The following is a 22634-nucleotide window of genomic DNA, read 5'->3' as shown; positions in this document are numbered from 1 at the left end:
CAAGCAGTACACAAATTGTAACACAGCAATCAATGTAACAAGTACAATTTAAAAAAATAATCAATCGCTTTTTGTACAATTACGTACATAATAAAACTCGATGCTGTAATAAACATCGACGATTACATTCAATTCACAGAAAAAGTAAAACAAAATCAGACGCAAGCTGGCAGACGAAAGGGTGACAACATAATGTAGCATCACTACAGTAAAAACAAAGAAACGCTGCAGATGTGCCAGTTGATGGTACAGTCGAACAGACAAGCGAAACTTTACGATTTCATTGATTTGAGATTCCCACTGCGCTTGAGATAATGAAAATTTTAATTTATTTTTAAACCAGATAAATTGTAAGACTTCTGAGTACTTATCAGATTAATATAACTTTAAAAATTACATTACTTGTTTATTTTTAATTTTGGAGTTTACTCCTTAAGAATCGATTTACATATATAGGCCCGGGGTATGAAAATTATGGGGACCAAAATCGTACTAGCATGTCACACGAAATGCGTTATGCGCCTGATTGGCTCCTGATTGCGTGATGCGTGCGCGCGCCAATCAGGAGCCAACGCGCGGCCGCGTTATCGCAGGTGACGCCGGGCTGCTGCGCCGGCAGTCCGCCACAAAGCCTCGTACTGATCGCGCGTTTCTCTCATTATTGTATTTTCATATATTTGTTAGTCGTTTGTTTTGTGTCTCGTTAATTTGTTAATAATCTGTAGTGTATCGTGTTGTCGTAATATAGAACTATTTCTCGTATTGTTTCGTTTAATTTTTTATATCCAGTAAACTCCAGTCGTGCGTCGGAGCGGACACACACACTTTTTTATTTTTTTATTTTAGAGCATTTCCATTTTATCTTCGGCAACCAGTAGGAGGCTGCAAATAAAAAGATAAATTCGAAATTAAGCCTTATACATTTTTTTTTGCTTAGATAGGTGGACGAACTTACAGCCCACCTGGTGTTAAGTGGTTACTAGAACCCATAGACATCTACAACGTAAATGCCACCACCCACCTTGAGATAAAACCGCTGCGTTCATCGACAGTGCGTTTCCAAAGATCTTTTTTGCCACGTAGCATCCGGCTTTGGAATGAACTCCCCTCCACGGTGTTTTCTGAGCGCTATGACATGTCCTTCTTCAAACGAGGCTTGCGGAGAGTACTTTATGGTAGGCAGCGGCTTGGCTCTGCCCCTGGCATTGCTGACATCCATGAGCGACGGTGACCACTTACCATCAGGTGGGCCGTATGCTCGTCTGCCTACAAAGGCAATAAAAAAAAAAAAGATATGAGTTCTCAGGTCTCAGTATATTTAAAGCGGCTGCCCCACCCTTCCAACCGAAACGCATTACTGCTTCTCGGCAGAAATAGGCAGGGCGGTGGTACCTACCCGTGCGGAATCACAAGAGGTCCTACCACCAGTAATTAAATATAATTTTGCAGGTTTGATTTGGTATTATAGATTTTTGGTCATTCATAAAAAAGCTAGTAATAATAGTCGAGACAAATTTTTAAATTCCCGCAGAAGAAAGAGCAAGTAGCCTGCATCTCCATACGGAAACATTGAATGACAAATTAATTCTACAATAATGACAAGCCGGCGCTGGCATGGCGCTGAGACCACAGAGCAACTAATCACAGCCCTACAGAGACCTGTTTAATTTCCATGGCATAATATGAATGTGGTTTAAGCGTCATGCGTCTTGATTGCGGGGAGTTTTTTTTTTCTTTTTCAATGAACGCACAAATCATTCCGCATTTGTGCATATGTAGTAAATTCGTTTATCCTTCAAAATGCTACTATAACTCTGTGTTTGATAGTTTGCATATGGTATTTTGTTTATTCCGCTTCCTTTCTTATTATTTTATTTAAAAGCATTAAAATGAATTCAATTTTTTTTAAGAACTGTTTGCATACGTATTTAAACGTCTGCGACCTAACTTTGCACAATTGTTGCAAACGAATACACGATGATTCATTACGTTTTAAGAAATTATTAGGTTATTTCTAGGTCGATTTCTTAACGGCTTGTTTTTCATTTCATGTATATTATACATTTAGGCGCACTTTTTAATTATATTGAATGCTTTAAAAATAAATGGATTAGGTTCAATTTTGATTATTTTAAAATTAATTTTTTTTTTGTCAATCACATGTACTCACATTTGAATGTGTAGATTTCATAGAAAATATATTCTCCGGTCACTTTTTTAAAATTTAAATATTACAATCGATTCTTTAAAAACAAATGTCTTTAGTAAGAATTCTAGAATATTCTGTGAAAGTAAACTTGCTATGTCCGCGGGGAAACTTAGAAAATTGTGCTAACATCGATTGCAATGCAATTTGTCTGATCACCGGCCACCAACATAAAAGTGGTTCTCTGTGTAATTGAAATACTAAAACTCGTTGCTTTAAATTAACTCAATTATCGCTAATAAGACATAGTGTTTATTTTAAATTTTTGTGATTTTGTCTAAGTTTTATTTTTAGATTTTAACATTTTTACTTTTATTTATACAGAACTATGGCATTAATATGGCATAATGATTTTGAAAAATTCATGTCATTAATGTTCACATCGGTTCATAAATCTGAGAGAAGAATCAGAATTTCTCCGAAGAACTGAGTTTTTCTCGAATTATTAATCTCGTATTATAGGTACCAAGAGTCCGCTCAAAGCTTGTTAGAGAAATTTGTGTATACCTAAATCATTTTTTTAAAATTGACTATGTCAACTGCACAAAACCGTGTCATACTTAGTTGATCTACTGAATTAGTGAAATTCACGAAACTTACGAATTTTTTACAATAATTTTAGAAATCCAGTTCTGCAGTTACGCAGGGGAACTTTTCATTTTCCTATTTCGCTTTCATCTAGTGTATAATTTTTGCATCGTACACAAGAGCACACAAGGGCTTTGCCAGTCTCCTCAATAGATTAAAGACTTTTAAAATATGATTTGGTAGCATTATCATTACCATCAATATTAATGCTAGTACTCTCTTCTAGATAAGCGCTTTTTATAGGATAACTGAGATCCTCTACTCTTACCCATGATCTAAGATAGGATTAATACCGTCGCTTCAGATGTGCTACAAAGCGAAGTTGTGTTTTTATTTGAGAGGTTGGATTGTCATATTCATCTGATGGAACGGTGTCCACTGTCCATCTCGGGCTGTCCACTTCTAAATGTCAATAGCTTCCACTAAATTTTTTTTCATACAAAGAGTATCTACAATGTAGCTGCACCTTTATTGATATTGTTAGTGAGTGTGCTGTGTATAAGAGGACCAGACTTAAACTCAATTATCATCTTTTTAATCATTGCTCCTTAATAGCATTCAGTGTATTAGTGATGATGTCATTAGGCGTGTTTGCATGATTCATATCACCATGGAATTTGGCGAACAGATTCACATACCAGAAGGGATATGTCACTGCGTTACTAATTCCTGAATTTCAATTTAAAGTACATAATGGTATTTTTGTTGTAAATAGGGCGAGCAATGAGCTCGAAATATTTTATGAGTCGGTTACATCCACCGTATCTGTATTGGTTAGACTAATGAAGCGTTTTAGTTTGGAAGATAAAATTTGGAAGATGGAATACGATCTCATGCATCATAATGTGTAGGTAGCAGCATACGCGTTCTCCTGAGAAAAAAACAGCCAATATCTTAAAAACAAACTATAGTGCATACATATATTAAACAACTTTTTTATATAACATCTAAGAGAATCGTCACTGGTTCGTCAACTGATATTTTGGTCGATTTTAATTAATTAATTAATTAGCCCAGTGCAAAACAGTTTATTAAAATATGATTGATGTGGATCGTGATTATGGTAATCAAAAGTATTCAAAAGTCACTAGTGCCTACTTTATTCTTCAGTTTTGCTATCTCTCATCATCATATGAAATATTGTTGCAACTTCACTCTGCAATATTGCTTGATTAATATATTTACTCGTAAATCAAATTAAATAGTTCCCCGAAACTTTCCTTTCTCAGTAGATTCTTATTTTCAACACCATATTTCATTTGAATTATAAAATATTGCACGTATTACGGGAACTGAAATACGTGATATCACTATAAGTGAAAAGAGCACATAAATTAAGCTATTGTGAAGAAGAAGAAAACTTGAGGCGACTAAAATCGTAGAGGGACGTTTAAATATTAAATAATATAGATCAATTTTTATTAAAATATAAAATGGATTTACAATTGAAAGAATTGTATGTATATTGGAATGTAGATGAATGAAAAAAAACCAAACACAAGTTTCAATGTATTCTACATCGTAGCCGGTACTCGATTAAAGAAATAATTTAATAATAAGATTAAGTTACAAATTAAATTAATAAATTTAATAATAATATTTCGCATTCGGAAGTGGTAAAATTTGTCTCGTTTTATCAAGAATAAAGAATTTTATATAAAAAGAAAGACTACTAAAACTTATTATAAAATCTTTGGCGAGATCATCTTCTAATTTCCACCACCCTGCCTATTTCTGCCGTGAAGCAGTAATGCGTTTCGGTTTGAAGGGTGGGGCAGCTGCTGTAACTATACTTGAGACCTTAGAACTTATATCTCGAGGTGGATGGCGCATTTACGTTGTGGATGTCTATGGGCTCCAGTAACCACTTAACACCAGGTGGGCTGTGAGCTCGTTCACCCAGCTAAGCAATTAAAAAAAAATTGGATAAGATGACGGGTATACTCGTATTGCTTCATCCGAGCTGTGCCGTGGTCCAAAACCTGCTGCTGGCCAGTATCAAATTTTCTAATTCAATAGGTAATTTATATATTATTACTTATTCACGATTTCTACAACCAAACAAAAATAACTTTCAATAAAGTGTAATCAGCAAATTTTTTTAACTATCGCGTCATAGTTGATTTTAAAGTAAAAAAATATGTACATATTCTCTAGCACATGTTCACGTACGAGCTATTTACGAAACAAATTAAGAATTATTTAGTAGAATTAAGCAGACATTGATGGAAAGGGTGAGACTTGGGAGACGTTAACTAGAAGCCACTTTAAATTCGTCTCGCTCACCCATATTAGAATAACGGTATACGAGCGAGATAGATAATCATTTGGTTTCTGCACACAGTATACGTGGTTTGCGTGAGTGGCAAATTACAGCGGCGCCGATTTTGAAAGGAATATCAAACTAACCACAGCCTCGAGCGTTACGGTACGCTCTAACGAGACAGATTTCCAATGTCTGATACTTGTGTTGTATTATTTTATTATGAATTCCTTAGTAGACTTTCACGAACAAAATCTTTTGACGTGACAACGTCTTATAATTCGATGGAGCCGGCTGCACGCACGAAAAAACATGACTCGTGCGGCGTTACCTCGCTCTGAGGCGTATTTTCTTATGACGTTGTCACGTTCAACTATCGTCAGTAAACCGACTTTACAGACAACCGATTTTTTTTTTATATTTGAGAGATTACTGTTGGCCTATAGGACTTTCCAGTTTTCCCAGGACGAGCAAGGGCTCAGTCAGGAGGAGTGGGATTTGCTAACAGCTACCCGAGCGCCTCCAAAGGAGACCTAACAACTCAAGAGTAGCTGCTTCGCGAATGAATCTACTACTGGATCGGAAAACTAAAAAATCTATGAACTCCATATTCGAAATTTCGACATCAGAGACGTAAAGGATCGTGTAGTCTTTTATTTAACTTTTCAAATTAATACAGTTTCTAATTTAGTATAAATTTGGCACGATAAGTAGGTTTTTTTTAAAAATATATACATAAATAAAAATAATCTATAAAGCCTAGTATAGTCAAAACTCCAATAAAAAGACATAAACATGAAGTCCTATAGTAGCGAGAAATTTATTTAATAATATTCATTTGATAATGTTTTCGTCGATGCGTACCAAACTGAACCAGTTTTACGTAGATTTTAAAGTACGTGGTATCTGAATCACACCTGAAAATCTATTTTAACGACACGCTTTACATTAAAAAAAATGCGAGCAAACTATCGAAAGCATGTCCTATAAACCTAGTAAAAAAAAACGACGACCTATTAAAAACACCGTACATAAAAGAGTATCTTAAAATTAGCTTTTTAGTTCAATGTCGGCCATAAATGCAGTACAGAGAACGGGCGAACATTAGCGGCGTGTACCACCAAAGAATAGCTGGGCACTGCTTATTATTGTATGAGCCGTAAATCTGTACACCTGCCTGCGGACTCAAGTCGTTCTGAACCTACATTTAGGTCGACTTTATAATTATAAACAACCGCTGAAAATACTAAGGACAAAAACGGTTGACGATGATAAAAGAACGATCGTAAATTTCGATAGGAATTCGAAAAATTTTGTATTCGAATTCAATCAAAAACAAGCCTCGTGTATATTTTTATTTTACGAAGACGACGTTTTGACGTGTGTCTTTATTATGAAAGTGACGTGTCGTTTAAATTTTCGATGATTTTCGTGTGGTGGTAGTTTTCACGGTTTGTTTTTGTCGATTTTCAAAGTCGTTTGTTGATTTCAAATTTGTATTTCATTGACATGTAAATACCATCAGATTTTCGAAAAATAAACGATCTAAAGGATAAGACGTCCGGTGCATTCGTGTTGAGCGTTGCACCAGTGTTCGAATCTCGCAGGCGGGTACCAATTTTTCTAATGAAATATGTACTTAACAAATGTTCATGATTGACTTCCACGATGAAGGAATAACATCGTGTAATAAAAACCAAACCCGCAAAATTATAATTTGCGTAATTACTATTGGTAGGACCTCTTGTTAGTCCGCGCGGGTAGGTACCACCGCCCTGCTTATTTCTGCAGTGAAGCAGTAATGCGTTTTGGTTTGAAGGGTGGGGCAGCCGTTATACTGTAAAAACGGAGACCTTAGAACTATATCTCAAGGTGGCGGCATTTGCGTTGTAGATGTCTATGGGCTCCGGTAACCACTTCACACCAGGTGGGCCGTGAGCTCGTCCACCCAGCTAAGTAATAAAAAAAGTAATAAAAAAATAAAAAACATGTAAACCATCAGATTTTCGAAAAATAAACGATATCTGAATTCATTAGGAACGAAATATTAAAAAACCATGAAATGTCACTCTTTCAACACATCAAGTTATTGCACCGCCCTTGGTTGACTAGTCGATTACTATAAGCAACAAATAAATAAATTGCAAACAGAATCTTTAAAAGCATTGTTAGTTTTTTGGAAACCTAAATATTTCTTTTTTGTGGGTGTTCTTTAAAAGCTTTGAATTATTGATCGTTTTCTTGTTTAGGATTCTAGTCTCTGCGTCATACACAGGGTCCTACGTAAATTACGCCTACATTTTTCTACTTTCAATAATGTTCCAAAAATGTTATTCCAGGTGGCGTGTATTGTGCATCAAAATGAAATATTCGCGTTAAAGATAAAACTGTATGTGATGTATTTAAGAAATAAATCTAAATATTAACGCATCGAAGGAAAAGCTGTAATGTATTCGATACGTTCGCGTAGCTACAAAAAGGCGTTTTAGTGTAGCTGTTTTCTTTCACTTACTGTATGGCGTGACGTTGTAGCATGAATGGCGCCAAACCTTAACGACAGTTCCACCCTTCAAGCCGGTATGCGTGATTGCTTCACAGCAACAATAGTTCGTAACGATCTTTACAAGCTCACACTATGTCCTACAGTGAGGTGAAACAGTTCGCTTGCTAACAATAGAAAACAACTCGAAGACAACCAAAGTCATGTTCGTCACAATGTAATAGCCGCAAACCGCCCACATCTGGACTCCCGCATCATGTTTTGCATTCTACTTGGTACGTAAATTTTACACAAAAAAAAATGAGACGAATATACATAGCATGTCAAATTAGTGATCATGTGATCCGAGCCGGTCCAATCAAATCCTGGCCCCTTAAATATTTCGGGTCCCGTCTTGCGAAAGTGAAACCGGGCGACGATTGACGTCGGCGTCCAATGCGGGTGCCAAACGCGCCATTTAGCCCTGGATGAGTTCTGCCTAATGCAAAGCTTGAACGCAAGGCTATTGAGAAAAATATAGACGAGCTTTAGTCCGTTCTACTTCGACATACCCCTACCGCCCTCAATGCGTAAGCGGAAGTCCGACGATTTTCTTCTGACGTCAATAACGCATTAAAAATTGTCGACAGAATCTTTCAATACACAACACATTGCTACGTTTTGGAAGTCGCTCAATAACATGCAATATACGAGTAAACCAAACGTCTTACCCATAATTTGACGGATGCCCAATATGTCTTCAAGATGCTAAGAATCCCTTAACTTTAATATTTAATATAGATTAAAAATAATACGTAAACGCTTTGGCGTCAAAAGGTTTCAATTCCGATAGCATTAATCGACTGGCAACACATTCTCGATGCTACGAGCGGCACGATGTTTCCCATGTAATTTGCAAGCAGCCTCGGGGTTTGCGCGTATGTACCTCTTGCCGGGTCTAATCAGGCAAATAGACTAATAATGGAGTAGAAGAGGCCTCGCTATGTTTTATTATTATTATTATTTTTATTTGTTATTGCCTAGATGGGTGGACGAGCTCACAGCCCACCTGGTGTTAAGTGTTTACTGGAGCCCATAGACATCTACAACGTAAATGCGCCATCCACCTTGAGATATAAGTTCTAAGGTCTCAAATATAGTTACAACGGCTGCCCCACCCTTCAGACCGAAACGCATTACTGCTTCACGACAGAAATAGGCAGGGCAGGGCAGGGCAGGACAGGCAAGCATATTATGATTTTTTTTGCATTTTTTGGTCTACATTTCAGCTCGTATTCTGGCTTAATTCAGCATAAGAATCTTTGCTAACATCTGCTATTTAAATATCACGTAAGTAACAAATACATGAAAATTTTAATTACGAAAATTAGTTTCACGTTTTGAACGTTTTATTATGCAAAGTTAGTGAAAATGCTTAAATAAATAAGATGTAAGTCATCGTTACCTAAAGGATGAGACGTCCGGTGTATTTGTTTGAATTGATGCGTCTATCGCTATTAAATTCCAAACATAGATTTTTCTATGGTAATACGTACCTTAAAAGTGTTTACGAAAAAAAATCTCGATGAAGGAAGATGACATTCAATTCATAAATTTGTGTAAAGTACCGCCATTCTGTCTACTTCTGCTGCAAAGAATCAATTTTTTTAATTTTAAAAACTTTTCATAGCTTAAGCGATCATAAACCAACTATCACAAAATCAAACAAAATAATCTTTGGGTAATAATAGCTTTTCTGTCCGCTCCTACTCTATGTTTCGCAGCAGCAGAGGTCCCAACAAGCTCTACGTCTAGTAAATACAACTTAACTACGATTGAAAACTAGATTGTTATTTAACGTTCGCTTGTATGTTTCGACACCGCTGAAATAGGCTGCGTTTATTTTGCGGTACACAACAATTATTGTACTAGTTTCCTTCACCGACTATGTTATTATTTGTACTAAGCGTCGTGGAATTTGACGGATAATATTCAATATCAAGAGACCCATTTCTCGTTTATTTATTAACGTTTCACTTGTTCTTTTTTTAATAGAAAATTAAAAATCTATTAACACTTGCGAAGGTTGAAGTCGTCGTGGCCTAAAGGATAAGACGTCCGGTGCATGTGTGTCGTGTTGAGCGATGCACCGGTGTTCGAATCTCAGGCGGGTACCAATTTTTCTAATAAAATACGTACTCAACAAATGTTCACGATTGACTTCCACGGTGAAGGAATAACATCGTGTAATAAAAATCCAACCCGCAAAATTATAATTTGCGTAATTACTGGAGGTGGGACCCTGTAGTGAGAGAGCTTGAGACCTTAGAACTTACACAACTTACACAGTGCATTTCCAGAGGTCTTTTTTGCCACGTACTATCCGGATATGGAATGAGCTCCCCTCCACGGTGTTTCCCGAGCGCTATGTCCTTCTTCAAACGAGGCTTGTGGAGAGTATTAAACGGTAGGCAGCGGCTTGGCTCTGCTCCTGGCATTGCTGAAGTCCATGGGCGACGGTAACCACTCACCATCAGGTGAGCCGTATGCTCGTCTGCCTACAAGGGCAATAAAAAAAAAAAAAAAGATGGGTGGTGCATTTGCGTTTTAGAAGTCTATGGGCTCCAGTAACTACTTAACACCAGGTGGGCTGTGAGCTCGTCCACCCATTTAAGCAATGAAAAAAAAAAAACGTTTTTGCGAGTTGATGGCATAACTGCCGAATGTTTTAAAGTTACGTTGTTAAGTTGTACAGACAAAGGGAGCAATGTATATATACAGTAATACGGTGGGCAGAGTTCTGGCTGTGAATACTGAATCCGGAACCTATGGTCAAAATCACCAATCATTAAATCGACCAAGAGATCAATTCAAACATCAAAACCGTAATCGACATGCGTGAGATACTGTCACCAGTTCATACACGTTTTTAGAATGTCCGTGTCATGTACAGTTGCACTTTACCTACTCTTCAGTGTCAACTAATGAAAGTAAACATTAAAACACTTCACTGGGCATAAGCTAATTACTTGACAGCTGTCAGCGTTGACGTAATAAATGAGTGTCAACGGTAACTTGAGTATCTCCGGTGTGTAAAATATATACATTCTATGTTTTCGGAATTAGAATAATTAATTATATATATGATGTATTAATTTATGACCATAAAAGAAAGTTTAGCCCAGTAAAACTTTAGCACAAACTGAGTTGCTCTGTTTAGAGAAACAATATTTAAGCTATTGCTTCATCAGTTCTTATGTTTCAATATTCAAAATACCATTTATGTGTCACCTGTACAACTTATTATAACCTTATTTATGACATAAATCGTAAAGAGGTTACATATTATATAAGTGGGAAGATCGGTACTTTTTGGTTAATTCACACTGGCACACTAATTTTATTTTAAAATAATAAAATGTAAATGACAGTCATCAAATTGAAATAACGATGCTACGAATAGTATTTTTTGAAAAAATAAAAGTTTCGTTGTTAAACAAAATATATTCATTAGATTTCGCCATACCATCCCACGTATACTTATGTATATTTCTGAAGTTTATTTTTCAAGGTAAAATTTTCATTATAATCGTTGAACTATGTATATAGTGAATTTTGGATACACATTTTTACACTGAATCTTATCTGAATATCCGATTTCGGTTTTCGAACGTTAATGGAGTAAGTGTTTCCCAATGTTCGTAAATATTTTGACACACAACAGCAATCGATTTTATACATTTTACCCGGGAAAATAGCTATTTATATTTGAATTGTAAGTGGATGTTCCTGGGATTGGGGATCCGGTTGATTCTTTACTGTAGTCGATGTAGAACTTGTTATTCTGTTTGTTTTTACTCTCAACGTTTTTTTTCCTTAATTGCTAGTATTTTGTGTAAACTAAGTCCAGGGTTTCTCTGGCTTTAAATTTTTTATTTCCCTTGTAAGCAGATGAGCATACGGCCCACCTGATGGTGAGTGGTTATCGTCGCCCATAGACTTCAGCAATGCCAGGGGCAGAGCCGAGCCGCTGCCTACCGTCAAATGTTAAAATATCGCTTGGCGCGCCTTCATAATATCATGACACTGTCACAATTTCATTTCACCCCCGATTACTCTCTTTAGTCAATCCATACCCTAGGCCAGGAAGGTCAAGTACGTGGGCGTTACCCTAGATGCATCGATGACATTCCGCCCGCATATAAAATCAGTCCGTGACCGTGCCGCGTTTATTCTCGGTAGACTCTACCTCATGATCTGTAAGCGGAGTAAAATGTCCCTTCGGAACAAGGTGACACTTTACAAAACTTGCATAAGGCCCGTCATGACTTACGCGAGTGTGGTGTTCGCTCACGCGGCCCGCACGCACATAGACACCCTTCAATCTCTACAATCCCGCTTTTGCAGGTTAGCCGTCGGAGCTCCGTGGTTCGTGAGGAACGTTGACCTACACGACGATCTGGGCCTCGAATCTATACAGAAATACATGAAGTCAGCGTCGGAACGGTACTTCGATAAGGCTATGCGTCATGATAATCGCCTTATCGTAGCCGCCGCTGACTACTCCCCGAATCCTGATCATGCAGGAGCCAGTCACCGTCGACGCCCTAGACACGTCCTTACGGATCCATCAGATCCAATAACCTTTGCACTAGACGCCTTCAGCTCTAGGAGCAGGCTTAGGGACCTCGGTAACCGTACTCGTCGAACTCGACAAAGAGTTCGCCGTGCAACCTAACCCATGAATCAGCTCGCTGAGTTTCTCGCCGGATCTTCTCAGCGGGTCGCGATTCCGATCCGGTAGTAGATTCATTCGCGAAGCAGCTACTCTTGAGTTGTTAGGTCTCCTTCGGAGGCGCTCGGGCAGCTGTTAGCAAATCCCACCCCTCCTGGCTGAGCCTTTGCTCGCCCACCTGTCCTGGTGAAACTGGAAAGGCCTCCGGGCCACCAGTAATCCTTCAATCATAAAAAAAAAAAAAAAAACAATTACATTTCTTCCTTTTAATTCCAGTTCATTTGTTCAAATGAAACACTGTACTGTGTTATACTGGTGGTAGGACCTCTTGTGAATCCGCGCGGGTAGGTACCACCACCTTGCCTATTTCTACCGTAAAGCAGTAATGCGTTTCGGTTTGAAGGGTGGAGCAACCGTTGTAACTATACTTGACACCTTAGAACTTCTATCTCAAGGTGGGTGGCACATTTACGTCATAAATGTCTATGGGCTCCAGTAACCAGTACTCCAGATGAGCTGTGAGCTCTTCCACCCATCTAAGCAGTAAAAAAAAAACTTTGTCGTTTTAACCTGGCATGAAAATTCTTTATGCGAAATGAATCCAAGCACTGATACACTGGTGAGTATTTGAAATTTAAATTGTGACAAAATTTATGACCAGGCTTGAACATTTTCATTTTATTTAACGTCGTCTGGACGTTTGGTGTCAAGAAGAATACACTAAATCAAACTTTTGGCTGTATGACTAAGACACATTGGCCTTCTACATTTTCTTTTAGAGTTTAAAATTCTAAAGACACAAAAACACATCTGGATTCGCCGCCAAAACATCAGTGCATTCATCAAACCGACCGTCTGAATCACGCGTACGCATTACTTAACATTCCTACCGGCAATAGTACGTGTATTACGCGAATAAATCATCTTACGTACATATCTATTTGTGAGGATTAGGCATCACTGAAAAAGACGCGATGGATATTTTAGGATATTCACGAATATCGGTCAATCTATTCGTATCCGTCAATATTCGGACATTTTTAATTATAGATATCGTTACATACTCTACTGTTTAAATAGTATTTTTCTTTGGCTTCCGCAAATCCTGGACGTAGGTAATTCTGTAAGATAAGAATATGATTTTATAAATAATATATTAAATAAAATATGATTTTAATAAATTTAATGATTATATAAAAATTTGAGGGTTACATTTTATTACTTGTTGTTGTTTCTATAGCGTGGATCGTCTATATATATATATATATATATATATATATATATACCTATTTAATTAAATAAAAAAAGGGGTATGTCTGGCTGTGTGTCTCTAGGATTTAAACCTCGGCATCGACAATACTAATTCGAGTACAGGTGGCGGCTTAATCGTCAAGCCATGACATTTTCAAAACATTAACGACCTTTATATTTCAATTAAAAATTGACGATCTACAATTGACAGATAAACATCTATACTAATATTATAAAGAGGAAAGATTTGTTTGTTTGTTTGTTTCGAATAGGCTCCGAAACTACTGGACCGATTTCAAAAATTCTTTTTCCATTAGAAGCCGACATTGTCCCTGATGAACATAGGCTACTTTTTTTAATTTTTAATCATTTTTTTTGGTTTCATGTGTGTTTTAATGTTTTCGAAGCGAAGCGAGGGCGGGTCGCTAGTTAATTTATAAATGCAATTATTGGTTGTCTTTTTTCTCCTTTTTTTACGTTTAAATACATTTACGACGCAATAATAGTGTAGCCTTAGCGAAATTTGTGATTATAGAAGTATAAAATACCACCATAATAGTGTACAAACTTACAATTCCAATTAATCATAGTCGAATTTCGACTACTACGGGATCTCTAGTATTAGTTAAAACATATTTTGTACCATAACGTGAGCTAAATAACTAATATATTGATATAATCATCGCCCTGGGTGACTCTTGAAAGTGACTGATAAAAAAATATAAGTGTACACATAAAATCCATACTAAATTAGGGAATGTTTTTAACAAATTTTGTCTGAAGAATGCGATCTTGTGTACACTAGATCATCGGTAAACAAACTTGTGTACATCATTGTGTAGATTTTGTTTAAATTCGTTAGGCTATTTTTGTTCAAGGCCCCAGGGTCAACGAACTGCCGTATAGGGCTGAATTGATCTATCATTGCTAGATAGTGCATAAGAAATGCATTGAAAAAGTTTTCTTTTTGCTATTAAATATTGTAAATTAGTTTAATTATGTAATTAGAGCGCTTGAAACAATAAAGAGCTTACGCTTCGCCAACGGTTTAAAAGTGGCTATTCTGACAATAAGCTTTTTTTTTTTTTTTTGGGGCATGAATTGAGAGGCCCCTATGGGCGCTTATTTATTTATAAAACAGTCATAACCACAATGAATAATAGAATAGAACTCACAATTTTCAACTATTTATTTTAAGGATAAAATTACGCATGCGTGAGTAACATTTGTGACTAATTAAATTAATTACAAATGATTTAAACAACACGAACTTATACCGCGGTAATCTAGAATAAGTAAACTCTGTATACACATCACAATTTACCTTTCTGTCACACGCGTCCCAATTTAACTTAAGCAAATAAATGTAGGAAATGAATTTAATTATCACATGTGTGATTTCAGTTTTGTTGTTTGCATGAACGCATGGCGTATGTGACAGGCGCTGATTGTGGAATTTATTTTTCCATTCGGTTCAATGACGAATTTACAACACTCATCAAAACGATGCTGTTGTAATCGTCATTCCAAATATAATTTAATTTTCACCAAAGAAATTGACAAAAATATTTTTGTTTTTTTTTTTTTATGTGAAATATTTTTTATTTTCATGTTCGCACTCAAATAAACTGTTAAATATGGTTTGACATTATAGTGACTATAGATAATTATTAAAACTAGAGGTCCCGCAGTAGTCGAAATTGTACTATAATTAATTGGAATTGTAAGTTTGTACACTATTATGATTGTATTTTATACTTCTATAATCACAAATTTCTCTAAGACTACACTATAAAAAATATTAACAAAGACAAAAAATATTTAATCTATTCTCAATTTGACAACAGACGTCAAGAACAAAAGTTTGACAATAAATAGTATGCATGCGTGTGTGCGTCAAATACATGGTATGTAGTGTGTGTAATGTTTTCTTTATTGATTTAATGTATCTTTTATGCATTATTTAAAAAAAATATTAGCATTGTGCACTTCTTCTCTATATTCTCTATAAGTGTGGAAAATTTCATACTCCTCTTTCCGCGCAATTTTCGTAAAAAGGGGTACAAAGTTTTTGCTTCACATATTAATATATAGACAATATAAAAAAATGCTCTAGAATTTTCTCTAACCAATAAAATAGATAGCATTTTGTGATTGCTTCTCAATCTCATTTTGCTACTGAAAATCACTTCATTTTTATGTTTTTTCTTATTTCATTATTTAATTTACGCTCTCAGTGACCAACTTCGAATAACCAAATCAAAATGCGTTAATAAACTCAAACAAAAATATTGCTCTAAAGCCAAGGTTCAAACGACACAACCAATCCTTACGCTTAGATTTATTTTCAAGTCCAAATAAACATAATAATTGTTCTGTTCTAGTAAACTATCATCTATAGAGGACCGTGTAAAGCGATCGTATTAAGTTACAGTCCGCGATGATTTATGAGGAGAACTGAGCCGACATCTGTAGGTACCATTTATGGGAAATCCAACCTTTACGGACACCGCGGTAGTATGTTCGATTCTATATAAATGAAATATGGACAACAATAGCACTTTAACGGGAAATGAAATTGTTTTATTGTATATATTTTCTACGATTTTCGCAAGACGTAGCGTTTTTTTTAATGACCACAAATCATTTTTGACGTTTAAGACGTCCGGTGCATTCGTATCTAGCGATGCACCGGTGTTCGAATCCCGCAGGCGGGTACCAATTTACGTAATTACTCGTGGTAGGACCTCTTGTGAGTCCGCGCGGGTGGGTGCCACCACCCCGCCTGTTTCTGCCGTGAAGCAGTTATGCGTTTCGGTTTGAAGGGTAGGGCAACCGTTGTATCTATACTTGAGACCTTAGAACTTATCTCGAGGTGGGTGGCGCATTTACGTTGTAGATGTCTATGGGCTCCAGTTACCACTTAACACCAGGTGGGCCGTGAGCTCGTCCACCCATCTATGAAATAAAAAAAAAACATATTTTCTACGGTTTTTGCAAGATGTAGACACAATAAAAGTAGCGTTTTTTTTTTAATGACCACAAATTATATTATTGACGTTTCAAAAACATTACAGTGTTCTAGGTCAAGGACGAAACCTGTTTTAAAATATTAATCCTTGGCTACGTTCAAAATTTCGAAATTTATAGACGAATTATTATTGATGATGAAACTAATGAATTAAATTCATAGCATTAATTTGTTTTTGAGATACGAGGTGTGTACTACCCCTTTGACGAGTATCAAAACAATATTTTACGGTTGGCAGCGGTTTGGCTCTGCCCCTGGCATTGCTGACGTCTATGGGCGATGGTAATCACTCACCATCAGGTGGGCCGTATGCTCGTCTGCCTACATGGGCGAGAAAAAAAATTTTTTTTTTTATAAAATACACGGAAAAAAGATATTGCTCAAATCATTTACATTGATAAAGATATAAAAAAAAAAAACATTATGATAACAATAACAATTTAGCGGATGTTTTATTTCGTAAACTTTCACAATGAACCTTGAAGAAAATATGAAAGCAAATGGTTAAATTTAATGATTTCCGGTCATTTTCTCCTTGGCAATTAATATGTTTCTGCAAAGATATTAACAACGATACATGAATCCACTTACAGTTTATGTCGCTAGCTTACAGACCACCTGAAGCATCAAAAGGGGGCGAATTTGTTTTAAAATAATAGCAAAAATGTCACTCACCTCATGTCGCAATGGGCAAGGCGCTATTTGAAAAATATCGGACTAACCTTCATTGCCAGTAATACCTTGATATTTCTAACGACACTAAGAAGTCATTGATCTGGTTGGTACTTTATGATTCTTCTTCTTCTTCTCCATCGCTCCCTCATTGCTGAGGATCGTGACTCCGTTTTAGCTTGTCGACTGTCAGCCTCCATCGGTTCCGGTCAGTTGCCTGGTGTAGTGCAGCGCTAAGTGGTCCGCTGGTTTGCTCGGAGATCTGGTCGGACCAACGTTTGGGGCTCCGACCTCTAGGACGTTTTCCTTCTACTTATTATTATTAAGTTATGATTATTCATAACTTAATATTTATGCATCAAATACATACTAAATCTCATCTAATAAATCAGAAACTATGAAATGATTAAGTATATTTCTGAAACTAATACGAACGAATATTTAATCACACCGGCAAGGGTAAAGGGTGTAGAGTACCGAAAGCCTACTCTTACTGTAGGAAATAACAGTAGTTGTTTTTAATATTGGCATTTATCGTGTTGTCCATAAAACACAATTCACGTTGTAGTTTTTTTCCACACATCAAAAGTGAAATTGGATGGCATATGTTTTATATTATTAAGTTAAATACCATTTTTTCATTTTGATGTAATAGGTTGGGGGAAAAGTCTTTTTGCATTATAGATTGTATAAACTTGTAATAAAATCTCTTTGGCTATACTAGTTGTATCTGGCTGGTTTTGGTATCATTAAAAGTTTAAATTTTAAAGAAGATAATTCCGAATTCAAATAATTTTTTTTTCTTTTTTTTTCCCTACCTATGCTGATAGCCTTAAGAGACTATTTCAGCTTCACCCTAACGTTTGTAGGTGAGCTCGCGGGGCTCAACCGGAGAGTTGCTAACACTGACCCTAGCAAGAGCAGTGCTTCGCAGAATCTACCACCGGATCGGAAACGCGACCCACTGAGAAGATCCGGCGAGAAACTCAGTGGGCTGTGTCTATGGGTTAGTTCGCTCGTCGAGCCCTTCGTCGCAAGCGACGGGTTCGACGAGGACGGTGACCGGTGCTTGTGGTGCCTAAAAGCACCGTTAATGGATTAGGAGGATCCGTAATGACGTGCTTTGGGCGACGTCGACGGTTTACCATTCGGTTTACTGGGTCGGGTATGTAATTTCCAGCGGCTACGATGAGAGGGTTCTCATGTCGTGCCGCCTTCTCAAAATGGCGCAGAATTCAAACTAGGAAAATGTGTCATTTTTATTTATTTTTCGTACTGTCAAGATGAGTGAACCTAATGAAGAAATTCGATACATTTTAAAAGTTTACTACAAAAAAGTAAAAAAAAGTAGAAAAAGTGGAGCAAGATCGGCATATCAGTAGTTACGACGTAGCTGAAGAACTGGGAATTGAACATAAAACAGTTTTGGCCCAATTGAAAAAAAAACTGCGTACCTACACAAAAAAGCTCGACATTTGGGTACCTCACGAGCTCACTGAAAGAAACTTTAGCTACTCAGCAAAAATTAAGAGAGCTTGGCCGGGAGGTGTTAATGCATCCGCCGTATAGTCCTGACTATACCTTCCTTCCTGGACTAGACCTTCAGATTTCCACCTGTTTCGGTATCGTCAGAATTCTTTAGGCAGTGTCAGGTTAACATCACGAGAGAACTGTCAAAACTAATTGTCGCGGTATTTTGATCAGAAGCCCCAAAATTTCTATAGCAATGGGATCATGTCCCTACCTACAAGATGGCAAAAAGTTATCGAAGAAAATAGTACCTAGATACTTTAGTTAAATGTAAATAAAGTTTATTAAAAAATGTTGTGAATTTTCTGTGAAAAATGCGAAAAAACTTTTTCCCCAACCTATTATTATTTATATTTCGATAAAGCATTCTAATTGCTGTATCAAAAACATATTTTCATTGGCGGCAAATAAAAACAGTTTCCTTCACATCCTAAAAAAACCCAGATCATTATTACAATACAGTTCTGACACAAAGGAATGTTCAAAAACAATACACATCCGTTAATTTTGACCTTGTTTTCTTATAATAAAGTTGTTAGTAGTGTATTACAAACAACATTGTATAAACGTTTTCGGACACGCGTTATTTTTCAGTTTGCCGCTGGTAAACTGTGACGTCACACAGGAATGCAGCTACCAAACAATGCTATCAGTTTGCTAAATGATTGCACAATATAATGTTTCGCTAAACGGAAAGCCTTTTATAATATTATGTTAAATGAGAACATCTTTTGTTTTTAAATAAAAATTTAAGAAATTACTAGTTGACTCGTAATATAAGTCGTGTTTAACGAGTCTGAAGAAGCATTATCTAGGGTCTAGACGATAATCATAACTATTTTATTTATTTATTAGCACGATCAACTGACATCCATAAATACGCTTATCGACAGAGCTGTGCTGGATTGATAGTTAGACTAACGTAATAAAAAAGGTAACATTAAAAAAAGTCCAAAAATAGGAAATAATCAGTAATTTTATATTAAGATCGATGAAAAAGGAAGTGGACAGCCCTATGCCGGTTGGGGTGTCATACTTTTTCCGGTGGTATGTATCTTTTTTTATTTGAGCGAGCAAAAATTCGTCGATAATAAATGTAGCAAAAAAATAAGAAATATGTTAGAGAAAGTACCAGGGGAATGGCTCACTGATTTTGAGAATATTTTTTTTTTGCCGCCCACCATGAGATATAAGTTCTTAGGTCTCAAGTATAGTTACAACGGCTGCCCCACCCTTCAAACCGAAACACATTATTGCTTGACGGCAGAAATGGGAAGGGTGGTGGCACCTACCTGTGCGGACTCCCAAGAGGTTCTACCACCAGTAAAAAATTTTGAGAATGAGATAAAGATCTTCTATGATATCGGCTAATCTTCTATTAAACACGCAGTGTATTAGCATGCATTTCTTGTAGTGCCCCTACTGATCTCCAAGCCAACTTAAAGCCCAAAAACACTTTGGGAGATGACAAATTTTGCTCTGCCTCTGCTCCTACCTCGGTGGTAAAAAGTAAGATAGATCATATTATCTTAATTTCCACCTCTTTTTTTTCGTAGCTACAATAATTGCCGCATATGATAAAATTAATTACACGTGTATCGAAAACATGTAATGGAGATCGGTAATATCAGCAATGACAAATAGCCAATAACGGCTTTTGTTATTTTCAAATAACGTTAAAATATTGCAACATTTTCATTGAAAACACCTGCGTGATTGATGGTGATGGATGTCTGTTTATTTTTTTACACAAATTGCTTTTGTGCGTAACGAAAATATTTTTGATACCGACCGAGTCGCTAAGCTTCGTTCACTTCCCTCCCACGACATTTCATAGGCACTGATGTATGTGAATGAAATATGGGATTGGAAAATAAAACAAGGAAAGTTGACTCACGACTTTGAAGGCAATTTATGGATTAATCGCAAAAAAATATATTCATTTTCTTAAATGTTTCATTAAATATTCCATGCAGTTAAACAAAAATAATCAGTGTATATTATTTTTTAACACGTATTAACACGTATTAGAAAAAAATGTAACTTATGTAAATCTGTACTAATATATAAATCTACAGTGGTTTTTACGGATGTTCCGTTATAACTACTGAACCATGCACCCGATTGACTTGAAACTTGGTATCCATGTTAAAAATACATGTACTTAATGACAATAAATAATAATGCTAATTTTAAATGCCCAGCGAAGCGAGCAAGTAACTTATAAATACATACATGTGTAAATAAGTATACATACATGACCGATACGACGATCTTGACAAATGTCACTTGGAGATTCGAACCTAAAAGCGCATAGATTTGATGCAACTATTATTTATCATTAAAATCTTTTCAAATTGGAACCCATATTTGCTTTGTGCCTAAAATAGAAAAGACGGTACCAACTGCCCAATGCATCGCCATAGTAATGATGTTTATATACTTGAAAAAAGCTAAAGCGCAAATAATGGAGTAGGCATTCAAAGACAAATCAAGTTCTGATTCTGACAAAGATCAGTAAATAAAGTACGCAAATGAAGTTAATTGGAAACATTGAATAATTGAACCGCTAATGGAATCGAATTTACAAGTTATTTGTACTAATGTGTGTTCGGTTCCATAAAAATAATTTAAATTACATTAGAAATCGCACATATTAATAGCTCAAATAGACATTTATTAAGCACGATTATGTTAGTTTTGAGTAAGTACAATACGTATTGTCCGCCATCACTACTTTTTTGTGCAACTGCATTTCTAGAAGTAATACCTACAGTAATAATCTGATTTCAAACAGCTTCTATTACATTATCCAAGTATTTATAACGACAACACAAAAATACGCGATACATTTGTCGATTCTTTAAAAGGCGCCAGGCAGTGGATCATTACATTATGAATCCATCAATAAAATTAACTTTGAGAGCTTCAAACTGACAGCTACGAACCGAATCAAAGAGCCGTGACCAAAAAAAAAGACTTAACAATATTAAAATCGATTAATCCAAGAGCACATGCGTAAGCATTATCCACATCCCAGCATTTCGCAATCCCACTTAACCACTTAAGCACCGGACATAATCATGAAGGGCATCGTTGTTTACACAGGCTGCCTCTTATCATCACGCATCCATTTGCCGGTAGTCGGCAGGTACGCTAATTACACCTGTCTGTCAAGCCGCACTATCTAAAAGGCTTTATCGTACATTTACCCGCCACGCTCCGGTACATTATAATTTGAGTTTACAAAGATGGCTGTCGCGTTTTGTTCGATGTGACGGGTTCGTCTATGACGGCTTTTAGGTTTAGCGATAATCTTAAAAGAGATTGAATGCCGATGTTTTGATTTCATCTTTGTCTATCGTTTTTCATATCTCAATCTCGTTAAGAAATATTCCAAACGAATATGAAATTATGGAGACTCCCAAGATAACTAAGAAAATTGATATATTAATGTCTCACATTGCTTGATAGCGACCGTGCATCTGAAGGTGCAGTGTGGATAAAATCCCTCGCCACCTTATAGTGTCCAGACGACCTAAAGTAAGCACCATGTTCAAAGTGATTTTTCGACCAACGTGTTATTTTTATCAGTGTAGTAGGGCAGTCTTGCCACGGCCCATATTATGTCTGTTTTTCTTTGGCTTTGAGTCGAATCTGGATTTGGAACTTAGTTCCAAAACTCTGAAGTCACAACTGTCTTAAATATAGCTATCCTATAGATCGAAATGCGTTAACCTCGTAGGGCAAATAGGTACTCATATAAATAGATGTACGAGATATATTTCTAGTTTATAAAGACGCTTCAATACTACACTACAACTAAATATTAAATTAATTATTTTTACTCTGGTCTTGGTCAGTTAATTTAAGTCAAAC

General features: G+C 36.3%; 1 long non-coding RNA gene across 1 annotated transcript; it reads left to right on the top strand.

Moving 5' to 3' along the window:
- Positions 1-10983: 10983 nt before the first annotated feature.
- LOC134200673 (uncharacterized) lies at positions 10984-16136 on the top strand. Its single transcript, XR_009975685.1, has 2 exons — positions 10984-11107; positions 15907-16136. It is a non-coding gene; the product is annotated as an uncharacterized LOC134200673 (long non-coding RNA).
- Positions 16137-22634: the final 6498 nt, after the last annotated feature.

This window comes from Bombyx mori, chromosome 19, assembly GCF_030269925.1.
Source record: "Bombyx mori chromosome 19, ASM3026992v2".
Classification (NCBI taxonomy): Eukaryota; Metazoa; Arthropoda; class Insecta; order Lepidoptera; family Bombycidae; genus Bombyx; species Bombyx mori.
The sequence above is the reverse complement of the archived record's forward strand: the minus strand, read 5'-3'. Positions and strand labels throughout refer to the sequence as shown.